The 17,062-nt window shown below is 41.2% G+C and overlaps 1 protein-coding gene across 6 annotated transcripts in view; it reads left to right on the top strand.

The window, feature by feature from the left end:
- LOC116846655 overlaps positions 1-17,062 on the top strand; it is a 164,164-nt gene that overhangs the window by 113,621 nt on the left and 33,481 nt on the right. The window contains exon 1 of one of the 6 annotated variants that reach the window (XM_032820816.1): positions 2,649-2,832. The exons of the other annotated variants lie outside the window; for them this stretch is intronic. The gene's annotated coding sequence lies outside the window, so the exon portion shown is untranslated. Of the gene's footprint in view, positions 1-2,648; positions 2,833-17,062 lie in introns of those variants that run through there. 6 annotated transcript variants of the gene reach the window in all.

Below are 17,062 nucleotides of genomic sequence, written 5' to 3'. Positions count from 1 at the left end.
CCCCTCTGCTTCCCTCATCTCACGCCGTTCCGGCAACAACAACAACACATCGACGATAATGCATGGCGTTACCGGAGCGACCGTTTCCCACTCGCGCGCGATCGATTTTTCGAGCACTCTCGCGGAATATTTGCGAAAAATGATCACGAACGTCGCGTCGCCTTATCCCCGTTCTCGACGAGTTGCGTCGCCATTTGCATAAGAGCCGCAGTGTAAATCTGCCGATTGACTTGACGTAGAAATCGAGTTCGTAATTGTTCGTAGTTGCGCAAGAATTATCCAACCTCATGGAATGTGAGAACAGTGAAGACGACAATTTTGATACATGATTCAAAAAGTATAGATAGCACTGAAATTCTTCACAATCGTTCGAGAAGTTAAGCATGATCAAATTTTCTCTCCTCAAGAGTATTCATTGACAACCCTGAAAAATGAGTAAAAGAGATACAATTAGTAAAGAATGGCACAACTATTAGAAAATAGAAGGTTTTTAATTAACTTGAGGCTTGGATGTTTTTCGTTTTACGTAGAGAGGCGCATGAACCTAAATTTTTCCGCCCGAATCACGGCCAGAAGTATTCATAATTCGATAAGCTTAACCCTGAAAAATGAGTAAAAGAGATACAATTAGTAAAGAATGGCGCAACTATTAGAAAATAAAAGATTTTTAATTAACTTGAGGCTTGGATGTTTTTCGTTTTACATAGAGAGGCGCATGAACTATTCATACGTTACGCATACGTAGAAAAACTGGAAAATCATAATTTTGCGGGTTGAATCTCTTATTCTTGCATAATTATGGCCGATTCAATTTCCGGCACTCGTGTGTAATTGCGAGAGAACGTTTCAACCGCACACACCTCGCGAATCGGAAATATCATCGACCGCATCGCCGGGCACAGTTAATTCCTCCCCCACGCCTCGAGTCGTGTTTGATTATATCCCAAAAATGTTTATTAAACGCGAACTCACGCGCATTTCTGCGTCGAAGGTAATGTAATTGAAGCGCCGAATCTGCCAGTCTCTTTCTCTGCGCGATTTATTTTTCCAAGTTCGCGACGCGACGCATGGCCGCTCTCAATATTTTTCCACGACTCGCAGGCCTCGAAGTTTTGCACACAGGGCCGACGTCTCGTCTCGGCAATCTACATTTCGGATCGACGCGACGCCCCTCTCGTCGGACGACGGCCGTAAAGGGCAACGTCAAGTTTTTCCGCGGTGAAATTGAGGACGCATCTGCGGCGTGCGGGCGCGCCTCGTCCGCGATATTTCCCTCATGATTGTGTCGCGCAGTGGGGTTAAATGAAATTTCATGTTTCAAAACAGGCTGCACCTTTGAAATTTGAATCGATGTTTTTCCGTTTTAAATGAAAGCTAATGAAATTCAGAACAACTTTACCGGGTCGAATTTTTGTCTTTTGCTTTGCTTCTTCTAAATCGGATATGAAGAAGTTAGATTTAAAAATTTTTGTCTATCAAACAGCAGATAATTCACTTCATATCTCATCTAATTTAGCATCAGACACATATATTGATATTAAAATATTCAAATCCTGATTACAGATTTAAGAAAAGTCGCATATAAATCTCACTAAATCTTACCCTAATTTAACAGAGATTAATTGAAATAGAATCGAATCGAGATTAATTGAAACATATTAATTGAAGTAATATCGAAACGAGATTAATTGTAGTAGTATCTAATTTTCGTAAATAGAAACTACTGAATAAAGTAAGACTTCATTATTATTATCACGTTATCTATTTTTGTATTAATTATTGTTATTAGAATAACAAGTTTTGAGCCTCTGCATCTGTGGGGAATGTTTCAGTAATCCTTATTCTGCACACTTTAGTAGAATCATATAATGACACTGGGGTCTTTCGCAATCCCAGCTACAAAAATGTTTGCTGCAATAAAATTATTCGCTTCTTTATTTGAAAAAATTTCAAGATATATTTCAAACATCTTTTTATATGACGGAATAATTTTTCTAGATAAAATTTGATTTTAAATAAAGAAAAAAAATTGGAAAGCCCACAAAACACGAAAAATGATTTAATTTGCTCCAAAAATCATAATACAATTTTTGATATTTCAAGGTAAAATTTTAAGAAATTACTCTCAAGACATATCTATTTAAGAAAAAAAATTGGTACAATAGCAAGATTTTCAAAAAAGGTATTTATTTTGAATATCAAAATTAGGATTTTTGTGAAAAAAGCAAATAGTTTTTCCAAAATATATAGGTTTATCTTATTATATTATATTTTATTTCTTATTTTATTTTATAGATTTATTTTTTTTCTGGGATCTATTTGACTCCACAGTGCACAATAAGGTTTAAAACAAATTTCTACATCCAACGTCTTTAAGCCTGATTCAAAAAGGGGGAAGCAAAAGGCAAAAATCTGGCTCAACAAAGCTTGTCTTGAATTTCGTCGGCTTTCATTGAAAAAAAAAGCATCGAAATTGGCTCAAATTTCGAGCTTTTTTGAAATATGAAATTTCACTTGACCCCGCCGCCTCGCACCCACACCCGCGCCCACACGCCCACGCGGGCGCGCCGGCACGTTGGCGCGCGGTGCACGCTGCAGCGCCGCGTATTTCGCCGCCGCAGTTGCATTGCGAACGTCCGCGAAAGCGCACGCGACGACGGGCAGCCGTCGATCTATCGCGACGCGCGTTTGCGCTCCAAACACGCGTATTCACGCGCGTCGAATGATCGCGAGCTCGCTTCGGCCGCACGACGCGCATACAGAATCACGACGGTATTACCCGGAAAGTGTAGAGCTTCTCGCGCCCTGCGAAAAGTGCGAAAAACTGACGAGGTGATATTCCCATTGAATTCCTCCGCCGACTGAGTCTCCGCGCGACGACAGATCAAATCGTCAAACGCGATTTGTTCCTCTTTGCACTTCTTTTTCCTCTCGGTTCTCTCATTTTTGGCCACTCGATGTCTCCGCGCGATTCCGGGCTATCGATGATCGATCCCGAAGCAGATATCGTTGATTCAGTTCGGTTTTATCGATGATCGGCTTCACCAGCCCGTTGCCCGGGCTTCTCACAGCTAGAACAACTAAACTTAGATCATCAGTGTCAAGGAGATAGAATCAGTCCAGAGAAGCGTCCAGGTTTCATGGTAGCCTAGATTTTGTGCAGGATCCTCGAGAGCAGCTATGCAAAATTTCGTTCAGATCGGTCAAAGGGTTTGCACGGGAAACAAACAGACAGACATTCTATTATATAGATTTAATTTAATTTGATTTAATTTAATTTAATTTAATTTAATTTAATTTTGAATTTTTGAGAGAAGCCTGTAATCAAGGTTTGAATATTTTAATATCACATATGCATCTGATGCTAAATTAAATAAGATATGAAGTGAATTATCTGCTGTTTTTAAAATTTTTAAATCTAACTTCTACATCCGATTTAGAAGAAAGAAAGCAAAAGACAAAAATCTGACTCGGTGAAGTTGTTCTGAATTTCATTAGCTTAATTGTATAGATTTAATTTAATTTTTGGCGGTTCACATACATACATACATAAACACACACACACACACACACACACACACAGACGACACCTCAATTATGAGCATCTCCAGCCGAGATTTTTGCTCGAGAGAAGCCGGCTGTGCTTATCGATAGATATAGCCTCGCTACATGTGCCGTATATGTTGCGGGACACCTGGTATGCCAATATCTCGGAGCGAGCAATGTCCATGCGGCGGGCTGCGAGTCGAAGGAAGCGAATGTTGTGTGTGCACACGCGGCGCGATGTACGATTGTGCCGCACGCGACGGCATTGTCGGTTCTCGCTCTTCAAGGTATTTATTTATCGATAAGCTCGTGCCCGCTTGATTTCTCCATTGTTTAATCTCGAAATATTCGTATCTCCTGATTAGAGATTTCGCGCGACGACGCGTTGCGATATTGTCGCATATTAACCCGAGTCGAAATTTTGATGTTATTTTGACGCTCTTAAGGATAGTTTGCGCTTACTTAGACTGTTTGTAGCTTAGGTCAAGCCTACTTTGACGACATTGATACTCATTAACTTCTCTTTTGAACCTTTAACTCTACCTTGTCAAAATTTTGACGCTACTTTGGAGCTCTTAAAAATAGTTTGAGTCTACTTAGATAATCTACAATCTAGGTGAAACTTATTTTGACGATATTGACATCCATTTCAGAATCGAAATTTTGACCCTATGTTGAACCCTGAATTTTACACCGAAGTGGGAGCTAAGATAGCAAAGTAGGTTTAATTCTAATGATATAATTTGCTCCTACTTTGACCCTGATAATGTCTGAAATATATGCGACAAATGAAATGTATATTTTGTATGCTATTTGACGTTTTTGTTTCGTTATTTATTAAATTTTTTAAATATTTCTATAAAATACATATATTCTATGTAGAAGCTAAAGCTTCAATAGAGGTTCGAACCTATTTTGCTTCCTAAAATCTTACTATTATAGAACCTACTTTGAAAAAGAAAGCGAAAGCGAAAATTTTAGACATCATCAGGGTCAAAGTAGGAGTAAATTATATCATTAGAATTAACCCTACTTTGCTATTTTAGCTCCTACTGCGGTGTGGAATTCAACATAGGGTCAAAATTTCGACTCGGGTTATCTCGGTGTGAAGCGCGCAGCATCTCGGACAGCTGCGTTGTAAAGTTTCCGAAAAATAGCGAAGAGCTCACGCGATTTATTTACATCGGACGTGCACGACGCGCATCAGTGAAATTAAGCAGCCGCGGGCGTGTGTGTGTGTGTGTGTGTGTACGTATGTCAAGCGCGAAATTTAACGGTCCGATTCGGGGGCCGGCTCTGTTTGCATGGGATATTTGTGCAATGCGTTACTTTGCGAAAATTCTCGACTTGACAACCACGTTTAGCGCCGAGTCAACATAAATTCGTCGGGTGTATCTCGCGCCGATTGTTTGTCCATCGACGCGAGTCGCTCGTGCATCGGAGTTGTCATCATTAGCGATCGTGTGCGGTTTATGTCAATCGTCATTGTCGTGCGGGCCGCATAAGCAGAAAAATACGCGCTGCATTCGAGTAAACGTTAAAAGAAAGGAAAACAATATTTATATTCGCTGCACGGAGAAAATTTCATAGTAAAAGTTGCTATAAGATTTTTCAACCGAGGAATTGATCGATATTTACTGTAGTAATTCACTATCCTTTCATCTGATATGTGTTATTTATATTTTGAGAACCGAAATCTGCTATTAAAACACTCGCTATGTTTCTAGTGAAATTTATTCACAGCAAAAAAATATTTGCTGACAATCTAACCACTAAAAACTTAGTAAAATTGAAAAAAATTTATATGAAAGAAAAATATTCTTATAGTTACTAATAACATTATATACTATATAATATGTTACTAATAACATTATAGTTACTTATAACATATGTATTCAAATTCTTTTATTTAAATAGAATAAACAATTGCTTTTATAAAAGCTAAACTTTTAAAAGAAAATGTATATTTTTTACTAGAAAAATATTTTTTCTCAGTGCAAACTTGTATATAATGTGTTATTGCAGAGAATAAATTTCTCTTTTGAGTGAGACAAAAAGCTTTTCCAAAAGCCTAACCTCTTGATAAGCATATCAGGAGAATATCCTTTGTCAAAGACAATTATTTCAAAGAAGCAAAGCAAACAATTGCTTTTTCTTTAACAGCAAAATGACATTTCTCCCCCCGTGTGACCGCGCGAATTGCCAATAATAACAAAATTACGTCGCCTTTTTAGTCTCATGATGAAGATTCGCTCTCTTCTCTTCGCGAAGAAGCTTGCAATCTCGTTTCTCCTCGCGATGTATACATTCGCGGCAATTGAGCGCTAAAATTATCGCACGTGTTGCAATTAGCGCGAGAGGTTTTCTCCCCTAAGCACATAATCGCATAATCGCGCGTAATCATCACGCGATACGATTAAGCGCAGGTCGAATTAAACGCGTACAGCGTTCGGTGTGATCGCGCGCGCGCGATAGCATTTTTCACCGCGCCACTTCCGCGAAAGATCGCGAACGTTTGCTTTCACGTAACACACGGCCGCGATGTACTGTCGTTGCTCTCGAGATAACAGTGATAATTCAAGCGCCATCGCCTGAGTGCCGCAAATGAAGTCGCGGACGGGATTAACTTCACAAACGTGAGAGAGCGTTCTTCTCCGTTTTTTTCTCGGTAGCTTTTTTCGCGAAAAACGATGACGACGGGAACTTGCGTGTCCATTCGTCTCTCTCACTCGGCGTGTCCTTTTTACACGAAGCATGCCTCCTCTTTCGAGGAGGTACATTTGTGTTGCCGCAAAAAAGCCGTTCCTCTCGAAATAAGACTCGAAACGGTTACGCGTTTCGCGTGGGCGTTAGACCGGCGAGAAAAAAGGAGAGAGAGAGAGAGAGAGAGAGAGAGAGAGAGAGAGAGAGAGAGAGAGAGAGAGAGAGGAAGGGGGAGAGCGAGAGCGTAGAGAACGTAAATTTAAAAACTTTTCTCCTTCGCATCCACGCACGTAAATTACACGCCCGCGAGCTTTGAAATTATACCTTTGGCAAAATTCCGAAGATCACTTTAATGGGTTCTGGGCAAAAGGAAATTACGTCTAATGATACTCCCACTTTCAAATAACGATCATGTGTAGGAGGGATAATGAGACAGCGGATATGCGATCGAATTAAGTCGAATTATTGAGATCATCGGTTAAGGGTATGCGGATCTTTCGCATTACACGGAAATATAATGATTATCGGCTCGGCGGCGCTTTGTAACGCGCAAAAAATGCCGATTGCCGTCGAGTCGGCGGTCCCGACGGTTTAATTTAATTTGATCACGCGCTCCCAACAGACGCGCTATCTCGCTTTGCTCCATTAAAAAACTTTTAAAACAAGCGGCTCGTGGTCTCACGGAGGTCTCCCCGGTGAGTTGTCCCGATCGCGTCGGTTTTCCTGCGTGAGGAGGAGACGCGAAGACACGGCGACATGTCTCCGCGACGTGTCTCTCTAAATTATAATCGGAAAAGCTTGGATCTAACACTGAAGTAAAAATCTGACTTTCCTCACAACTTTCAAGCTCTTAATTCTATTGTCACAAACGCGAAATTTGGATTCGCTCTAACGTATAACGAATTTATTTATCACAGAGCTCTCGCAGTAAAATCCGATGGAAATGCAAGAGAAATGAAGCGTTTACATTGAAAGTCAATGTATATTCACTGATCGTTGGTGAATTGGTCCTTTGACTGATTCGGTCAGAAACATTTTTATTGATTCACCTTAAGAGAGCGTGTTCATGAATCTTGTATCGAAGTAATTCTCAAGCCTCCGAGAGAATCGTCACGGCGCTCGATATTTCCTCCATCGTTCGAGGAGAAGAGGCTTTTTTGCCGTCGGGAGCCGCAGTTTAAATCTGCTTACGAGTTCCGTAATGTCGCTCGGCGGCGGCAACTTTCGCGTATCAAGCGCGCGCCGCGCCCTTTTGCCCTTCTGACCTCGGATTTGCGCGAAGCTCGGGCGAAGCTCTGCGTTAGCCGAAATCAGTCCCGACGTTTGTTAACGTCGCGGAACTTGGCGCGCACGCGTCGTTTCATCCCGCGGGAAACCATGTTCGCTGGTTATTTAACTTTCGGACCGAAGGAAGATGTTCTCCTTGTTGGTTTCTCGGACCAGCAAGGTTCCTCTTTTCTTCTTGGCTAAACTCACGGTTAAAGCATGCGTCTGTTTATTTTGAAGGAGAACAAAGACAGACATATGATTTAATTATCCTAGTCACTCTTGGAATTTTTTGAAAATATTAACTGCGATAACAGTTATTGTTTCTTGTAAAGGAGGAGGGAGAAGCAGAGAAAAAAGAGAGAAAGAGAAGAAGTAGAACATCGATTCGATCCTGTGAGCTTATTTCAGCTTGAATTCTCGCGCGCCAGAGCGTCTTCGTAGATAAACACGAGAACGTTGTCCTACGTTGTCGATCACAGCCGGTTCGGCTTTTCGTCCAGGTATTATTCACTTATGGCGGTCACGTTCGCTTTGTTCCTTCGAGGGTCCGGGCATACATACACACTCGTCCGGAGGATGCCCTCATCGGGATGGTCGTCGACGATAAGAGCGCGAGACAGCAGGGAAAGTACGAGGAGAGAAGAGGTTTTCGCACGTTTCGCGACGTGTCCACGGCATCCGAGTCGTTCGCAAACAGAGAGATAGAGAGGGAGCAGCTAAAGAGAGAGAGAGAGAGAGAGAGAGGGGAACGTCGATATTGCGAGTTAATACGGTGGATCACGAATTGCCACGGCGAATTTAATCGCGGTGGGTAGCTCTGGAACGTAATGCAAACGCGAGCGTGCGCTCGCGCGCTCTTCAATTAGCTCGCTTATCGCGCCGTCCTGCTCCCGCAGCCGCGCTCTCACGCAGCGCACGCACTGCAAAGCTCGCGCGGAATCCCTCGCGTACGCAGAGGCCGACAGACACGCCGGCGCCGCGCCGCACCACGCCGCGCCGTCGACGACTCATCGGCCGACTCTCGCCGGGAGAAAGCGAATTAGCTCGCAATTAGCGCGATCAGCGCGGCTATCCGCTCAGAGACGAATAATGCCTACTGCGCGTCGATATTCGCCTCGGGAGCGTCGCTGTTTTCTATTCAAAGTCGGGCTTACGCGACTGAAGATTGTGGCTCCCGATTGTGTGTGGAGATTCATTGTAGCCTCCATTAATTCGATACACCCACAAAATGTAATCACATTTTCAGCAAAATTCCCCGAATTCCAAAGAATTTTACGGCCTTAATGACCTCAAGGATTCGTCGAAAAGCAGAGAGAAAATATCCTCAAAGTTAGAGAAATTTCATGTTTTATCTACAGCACAAGTATAAGTCTCTTGTTCTTACACACCCGAAAGATATAATCTTATCTTTAATCTGAGTCCAAATTTTTGACTCCATTCCATTCAACTATTTTGATGTCCTGAAGTCTATAATACAACCTATTTTGACACTAAGTAAAAAGAGAAATTTCGGAGTCAATCGTCAGAGTCAAAGTAGAAGTAAATTGTATCATTAGGATTAAATTTACTTTGCCAACTTAGCTCCTATTGTGTTGTAGAATTCAATATTTAACATTGGACTAAAATTTTAACTCGGAAATCCTCTCTTACACGTATATGACCAAGAGGATTCTTCTAAAGCCAAGAGGAAAATATTCTAAGCACACAATACTCTTAAAGTTGGGAGAATTTCATATTTTATCTTACAAGTACACTGTTAAATCCGTAGTGTCAAGTTATACTCAATTTGAGTTATTTTTAACCATTCCTATAAGTCACCACTGCTCCTACTAAATATGTCGTTAATTTAACTAATGTAATGGAGTTAAATAATTTAACTTAAGAAATGTATTAAATTTGATTAAAATTTAGTTTATTTTTTATGTGCACGTTAATGTAATCTTTGTTTTAGTAAAAAATGACTTAATATTATTTTAAATGGGTTGATTAGATGTGGTTGTTTTTTTAAACACATGTTTTGTGTTAAAATAGTAAATTTTAACACATATGATAGTTAAAAGTAACTAAGTATTATTTAATTCAAGAAATTGGTTTAAATTTGATCCTTCAATATTTAACAGTATAAACCTACCCAAAAACCTACATTCCGATTTCTTTCTAATTTGGCACAAATGTAGAAGTACAAAAAATATTTAGGTCATATGTTTTCATTTTGGTCCACTTTGAGTTTCACGAGCAGTTTATAGCTTTTTAATGTTCTCACTCCTATTCATATATTGTTACAAGTGTAACAAAAATACATAAGAAATAAAATTGAATACAAGATATAGTTAAATAATTGTAACAAAATCGATATAGCTGAAATACAAACCATTCTAAATATTTCTTTAGCCGAGATTCCAACCGAAATATTTCAAATTTGTGCTAAATTAGTTAAAAATGGTTCAAATCTCGGCCAAACCGAGAAAAATCCAGCAATTTTAATTAAAATTTTAACAAAATAGGCATAGCTAAGACACGAACCATTCTAAACTTTTTTAACCGAGATTCCAACCGAAATATTTCAAATCTGTGCTAAATCTGTGCTAAATTAATAAAAAATGTTTCGAATCTCGGCCAAACCGAGAAATTATTTGTATAAATAATTTTTTTTCAATTTTTCACATGTTTTGTTGAAACATTTTATTATTTATACAAATGATTTTACATATTTGACTTCATATTTATAATCAGCAAACCAAAAACGTCTATATTTTGTATCTAATTTTATTTCTTATGCATTTTTGTTGCACTTGTTGGTGATAGAAGTGAAACCATTAAAAAACTATAAACTGTCCGTGAGACTCAAAGTGGGCCAAAATAAAAAAAATATGATCTAAATATTTTTTGTACTTCTACATTTGCGCCAAATTAGAAAGAAATTGGAGTGTAACTTTTGGGTAGGTTTACTTGTTAGTCCCTAATATATAAGGTAGTACATATGAAATGAAAGGACAGTGATTTAGTATCGAATGTCTATTCATTGGAACTAATAAAACTAAAGACTCTTCCTGAGTGTATCAATATTTAACATAAAGGACAATTAGAGTTCAAGCACAGATTGATTAGTGCGAGATTAGTTTATTTTTGCGACACTTAAATATTATTTGTAATCACTGAGGAGGGTCTGTGAAATTAGACCGAAACGCGTTTGATAAGTAATAAATTTCGTCTCTTTGTGAGATTGGGTCACTATTTTTTAATAGTTTTAATAGCACTAATCAACCTGTGCTTGAACTCTAATTGTCCTTTATGTTAAATATCTATTTATCGGTCAAAATCCTACAATAATTTTTACGATAAAATTCTCTCTCCGTGCAGAGGCGCTATTCCATTCTACCTCCTTCTCTTCTAAAGAAGTATCAATCGTCTTTTGATATCAATGTCATCGCAAATCGAAAAGTTTCAAAGACTTAATATATCAATGAAATTTAAAAAATCTCGCGATAAGAGAATGAAGTAGAAATAAGACGCAAGTAACTCGGCGCAACTCGGCCGAGGATTAGGAGTTCCTTTTATCCTCTTCAAGAACACGAACATCAGCGATACAGCTCGGGACGATTATTATTCGCAACAACTCGCGGCATAAAAGCTACAACCGGAGTGAGGGGAGTCAAGTCGCGAGCAGAGAGCGACCGCGGAGTCACTCTCTGTTCTCTCGTTCTTATCCGCTTTTTGAGAAACCCTCATTAAGATTTACTATTGTTTAAATTTCCCGCTATCTCGTCATCTCGACGTTTCTCGCAGTAAACGGAGGCCGGACTGTAAACCTGCCGGCGGTTTACGGCGCTATTTTCGTTCGCTCGATAACGCAAATAGTCCACGATAGTTCTCGATGCATTCCTCGTCGCCGCCGCCACCGCCGTCACGTATTTAGGCGCGTTCGAGCGTTCGCGATTCATTTCACCGGATATTTCTCCAGTTCGTCGGACATAATCCCGCGGCGCTCTCGTTACTCCCGCGAAGCGTAAGAATTCTCAAGATTCGGCCGCGGTTTGTACGTGCTCCTCATGGCGATTCCCGCCGCGTGTACAGCCTCGGCTCGGCCGTTTTCGCGAACGCCCGTGATTCATTGTTCCCCGAGTGCGAGCGTGAGATTTGTAAGGGCGCGTTATATTCCGCATAAAAGTGCGCGAAATTATTCAATGTCGGAGCCGCGACGACTTCGTCCGACTCCTGCCCTGCCCTGCCTCGCCTTACCCTGCCGTCGTCTCGACCACGTCCGACTTGCCGCGAAAAATGCCTCGTTTGCATATCCCTTGTTAGCTCTCTTGATAACGCACGAAGGAAAAATCTTTCCTTCGTACGTGAACCTGTGAGATTGCCGAACGTGCGCCTTTCGCGCCAATTTCGCTGCATTTCCGTTCGGTGAACTCGGCACGCACCAGAGACAGAGAGAAAGAAAGAGAGAGAAAGGTGCCTACTCTCTTAAGCCTGTATTAATAGTTGCCACTTGAAACTTGTCTCATGTCAAATATTCAGGTTTTTACTCAGAGTTGGATTCAAGTTTTTTCAGTTGATTTTTGATGCACTGAGAGAAAAGCACTTGAAAATTTATTCGTAGGATATTAAGTTTATTCGATAGAATAAAGTTTATTTCATAAGAAATAAACTTTCTTTCAAATAAACTTTCATAGAAATAAATTTTCTCTCAAATAAACTTTACTTCAATTAAAATAATTATATAATAATTTCAATTAAAATATTTCAATTAAAATAAATTTATTTCACAGAAATAAGCTTTATATCTCACAAATAATTCTCGAATATTTTATCAATCAGATTATATGTGAGATTTTTTATGTCTATAATCACGAGATTCATCTCTGGGGGAAACTCTAATTTGAAATGTAAGTATTTCACCTGAGACGATTTCAAGTAATAACTATCAATACAACTCTTGAAGTAAATCACTAAAAATGTTTCTGATTGAATCAGTAAAAGATGAATTTCACTTATAAATCAGTGACTGCTCACTGATTCTTAGTGAAATCATTTCATTGCTTTGTCTTACTTTCCAAAATACATAAACAATGAGGATAATCGCTACTATATATGTATGAACTGATCCAATCAGTGACATTAACTGATTCAAAGCTATTACAGGGTGTTTCAGCCCACTCATGCCAGTAATGGAACGTCATAGGAAGTTAGGAAAAGAATTTTCATTACTAAAGGGCATCAAAAATATTTATATTGATGACAGTTTCAACTTCCGGGATAAACCGGAAGTAGGTGTTACTTAGGTCAACTTTGAAACTTCAAATGGGAACATAGGTCGAATGGAGTATCATTGGATAGAGCTTCGAAAAAGAAACAACTTTTATTAGAACTTATTTAACTTATTTAACTTTATTAAAACTTCATTTAATTATCTCTTACAAGTTTCGAGAAAAACGTTTAAATGTGTAAATGTCTGCAATAATTTATAAATGTATATATATATATATATATATATATATATATATATATATGAACTGATCCAATTAGTGACATTATTGATTTAATGCTATGTACTGAAGCACCAGTTATAAGTATAGCATTTCAGTGAAAAATGCATTGATTGTACTTGGGAGAGGTGCGGCGATCGTTCGCGCTTATTTCGAGCTTGACAGGTAACTTGAAGATATTCGACAACAACGCGCACATGAAATTTTCCAAAGGTTCTTGGCGGAGAGGGTTCTCACTTCTCCCGATCGTGCAGTCGCAGGAATTCATGTCGAAAATTCGCGCGTGCCATCGTTGCGCGTTCCCGACATACGATGCGTAAGCGAATCGCACGCATATCAAGCGAGCAGGAGAGAGAGCGGGAGATAACCGTAATTGCCGTTTATACTGCCACGGCAAAGTATACGGTCCTTTGTTCCCTTTCCGACGTCGCTTCCGCGGAATCGTTCCGCAAGCCGCTTCCACAAGCTTCGCGGATTCGAATTTCCGGCCAACAAAGGGCCGTTACGCCGATGTATTTAACCTATTTCTGGACAGCGGGGTAGTATTTTCAGCGTGCGTTCAAGCTTTTCCCCGCGGGTCGGCTGTCTTATCTTACGCTGTGTGGTTTGTGCTCTCGTTAACGAAATGAACATTCAAAGCGCGAACGCTCCGGGCGAATGCAACGTAAAAAAGAGGGAGAGGCAAGTGCTCGCGGAAAAACGTGTACACACATGCGCGGCATTTGACGTCGCTTTCATTGCTTTAGCTTTCCCTTTGTTCTAGTCGAAAATGTCCAATTTCCACTCGTAACACTCGGAATTGAGTGCCCCGAACGAAAAATCGCGCGCGCTCCTGATTACGAGTTATAACGCTCGCATGTTTCGCCCGACAAATCATTGTTTTTAATATCCGGCCGCCGCGTGTGTATAGAGAGAGAGGGGGGGGGAGGAAGGAGAGGCGGCTGTGAGGAAGACGAGGAGACGAAAGGGGGCGGTACACGGCGGACCGCTGCCACGCGCACGTCCATAATTAATTTGTCAATAATATCTCATTCGACCGCCGCATCCGGTAGCGCCGCAGTGTTTTGCAACGGCAACGTATGCCCCGCAACATTTGCGATGACATACCGAAAACACGGGAACCGCATTTGCACGCGCGCGCGCGTTCACCTCGAATTTCTCACCGCCGGCCGAATAAAAGCGCGCTCTCCGTCTTTCTTATCGCGCCGTGCTGCGCGCCGCGGAAGAGCATTCGGTCGACGGTAACATCCGGTTGCTCACTCCGGGTGGGTGCTCTTCTCCTCGCTCTCGCTCGCTACGTAAGCTACGCGACATGGAGCGACAGTTCCGTTCGATCGAACGAGAAAAACGAGTTCGAGCATTTCCGCCGGTCGATTAAACATTCATGCGTGCGAATTTGATGTCCCCCCTGCCTCCCCGTTCAAAGATTTCGTAAATATAATTCGTGTAGAGAGAGAAAGAGAGAGAGAGAGTCCTTCCAGTAAGCGCAAGGCCTAGCATACACACACAGAACAAAATCATTCTACTGTTAAGAGAAAAACGATTACTTAGTTTTCCTTTCTTTTCCTTTCCTTCCTTTAAGTAATGATTACCCCTTCAGCAAAGAACACTTTCTTGACAATAGTCTCGAGATATGTACACAGTGAGAGAAAAGCTCATTATTGCACTGTAAAAACTGATGTGTTAAATTTAACATTTCATGTGTTCCAAATCATCCACTCTCATTCAAGTGTAAATTTAACACAAAACAAATGTGATAAAAAGTAACACGCATAATATGTAAAAAATTAACACAAGAATTTAACGCTTGAATACCGTCAGGGATTATAGTTTGTGTTAAATTGACATATATATAATGTTAAATTAACTAAAATAAAATGTTACTTTAACATTTGACAGAAGTATTAATCTACTTTTGATGAAATAAAAATGTTGAATTGACATAATCTATGTCTGACATATTAAATACGTCAATATGACATATTAAATATCTGTGGTATAATACCTAACGTTATTCAAATGTTAAATTCTTGTGTTAATTTTTTCCATATTATGCTTGTGTTACTTTTTAACATTTGTTTTGTGTTAAATTTACACATGAATGAGAGTGGATGATTTGGGAACACATGAAATGTGTTAAATTTAACACATCAGTTTTTGCAGTGTGTGCATTCAAAAGTAGAAATTGTTTTCTTTACAAGCGGAAGTTGGTTCAACTCTATGAAGTGAACGATTTTTTGCTTGAATTTAATATCCTTGATTGAAATGCCAAACTTGCTAGGACTTAATAATAGTAAGTAATAATGATTTTCTTTAATTGGAAACCATTAATATTAGCAAACGCATACTTGGCAATGTCATTTACAATTTAGAATGTATATCCTGCCGAGATGTATCCTTTTCTTTCGACAATATATGTAACGCGCATAGGAAAAATGGATATCCACTTAAAACTCGAGTGATACACTCGAGTGAACAATCATTGTTTCATGCCGGATACCGGACATCTGGTTGAATTCGGGATCGATTTTCCGCGAGGAAGATTTCCAGCGGAAATCTGACTTTCGGGGGGCCGTTCTTCTCGCTCGGAGGGACTCGCGTTCTCGTTGGTGCGCGCGCGAATAACACCGTTGCGTGCGCTACGTAACAATGTACTGCGTACCGCATTTGCCTCGGCGTGCCGGATGTTGCGGAAGTAGAAATCCCATACATTCTGGACCCCGCGTCTCCGGCATGATACATGGACGCTGGTCGCGGTTCTCCGGCGACGCAATTGAATCGTACTTTATGCACTCGCCCCGTGTTCTTCGCCGGGCGAAATTAATCGCCGCCGGTACTTATGACAGCTCTCGCGGGATGTGTTTTACGACGTATGCGTGCGCGCTCACGTACGGAAACGGGAAAACAACGATGATTGCGCGCGACGAGAGCGGCAGGCGAACGATAAAATACCGCTTTCTGGACGATAGGGGCGGCTAACAGAAATAGAGCGAATCGTGCGCTGCTGGAACAGAGATTAATTACCAGTCTCAGAGAGAGAGAGAGAGAGAGAGAGAGGGAGGGAAGGGAGAGAGAGAGAGAGAGAGCGAGCGAGCGCCTTTGCCGTGGAACGGACGTCGGGGTTTGCGTAATGAGGGAGTCGGGGGAGAATTTCCATCTCCCGGGCGTGTTTAACGTCCGCCCGCTATTCCAATCGCGGCATTTAGCTTTCTTTCCTTCCTAATGGACGTCCTCCTGTCCCTTTTCGGGACAGGCACAAGCATGGGTAACGCGAATTTATTTATCTTCGAAGCTCGTCGCTTTTCCTCCTCGCTCGCCTCACTTATTCAGACCGTCAGCGACACACACGCGACGCAAAGTGCGTCGATCTGAGTCGCTCAAGCACGACATTTCGAGATCGCCCGCGAAGGGTTTCCGTCCATTTCTACCCTTTGCTCGCGATTGCGCGTCGCGCAGACACACGCGCAGACACACTCCCCTCTACACACACATACACACACGCATACCCAACCCGTTCACCGATGGCACGTGCTCGACTGCCCAAGCATGTGCATGCCACGGACCGCCGCGGTCCGCACGAATTCCGCTCGCAGTTGCATTTCGCGCGTCCGCTGAAACGGATGCGCTCGCGCGCCGTTCGTCGGCGATTCGCGACGGTCGTTGCTTCGCAAATTCTCCCGCCGCGGGTGTCGCACAGCTCGTCGTTCGCATAAAAAAAAATCACTCGAGTCATTTCCCCGCGCGAGAGTTCTTTTTCCTGCCCCAAAAGCGCGTCGCCGCTGCTCTCAGTAAAGTGCACACGGAAAAGAAAGATTTGATTGAATTAATCAAATATCTGGTTGAATATGAACGATCCAGTGGAATATGAGCTCTCCTCTCGGCGAGATTTTGCCGGTTGCAGTGCGCTGTGCTTGTAACTGAATTGTCAGTCGCATGAGTATAGCATCTCAGTGAAGAATGTACTGATTTTGCACGGAAAAAAAGATTTGGTTGAATTAACCAAATATCTGGTTGAATATGAACGACCCAGAAATTCCGATTGAAGTAACCCGAAT

The sequence above is a fragment of the Odontomachus brunneus genome, unplaced genomic scaffold, assembly GCF_010583005.1.
Source record: "Odontomachus brunneus isolate Ranch 3 - 2012 unplaced genomic scaffold, Obru_v1 Obru_scaffold_004, whole genome shotgun sequence".
In the NCBI taxonomy this organism is placed as follows: domain Eukaryota; kingdom Metazoa; phylum Arthropoda; class Insecta; order Hymenoptera; family Formicidae; genus Odontomachus; species Odontomachus brunneus.
This window is presented reverse-complemented; position numbering and strand designations above follow the sequence as displayed.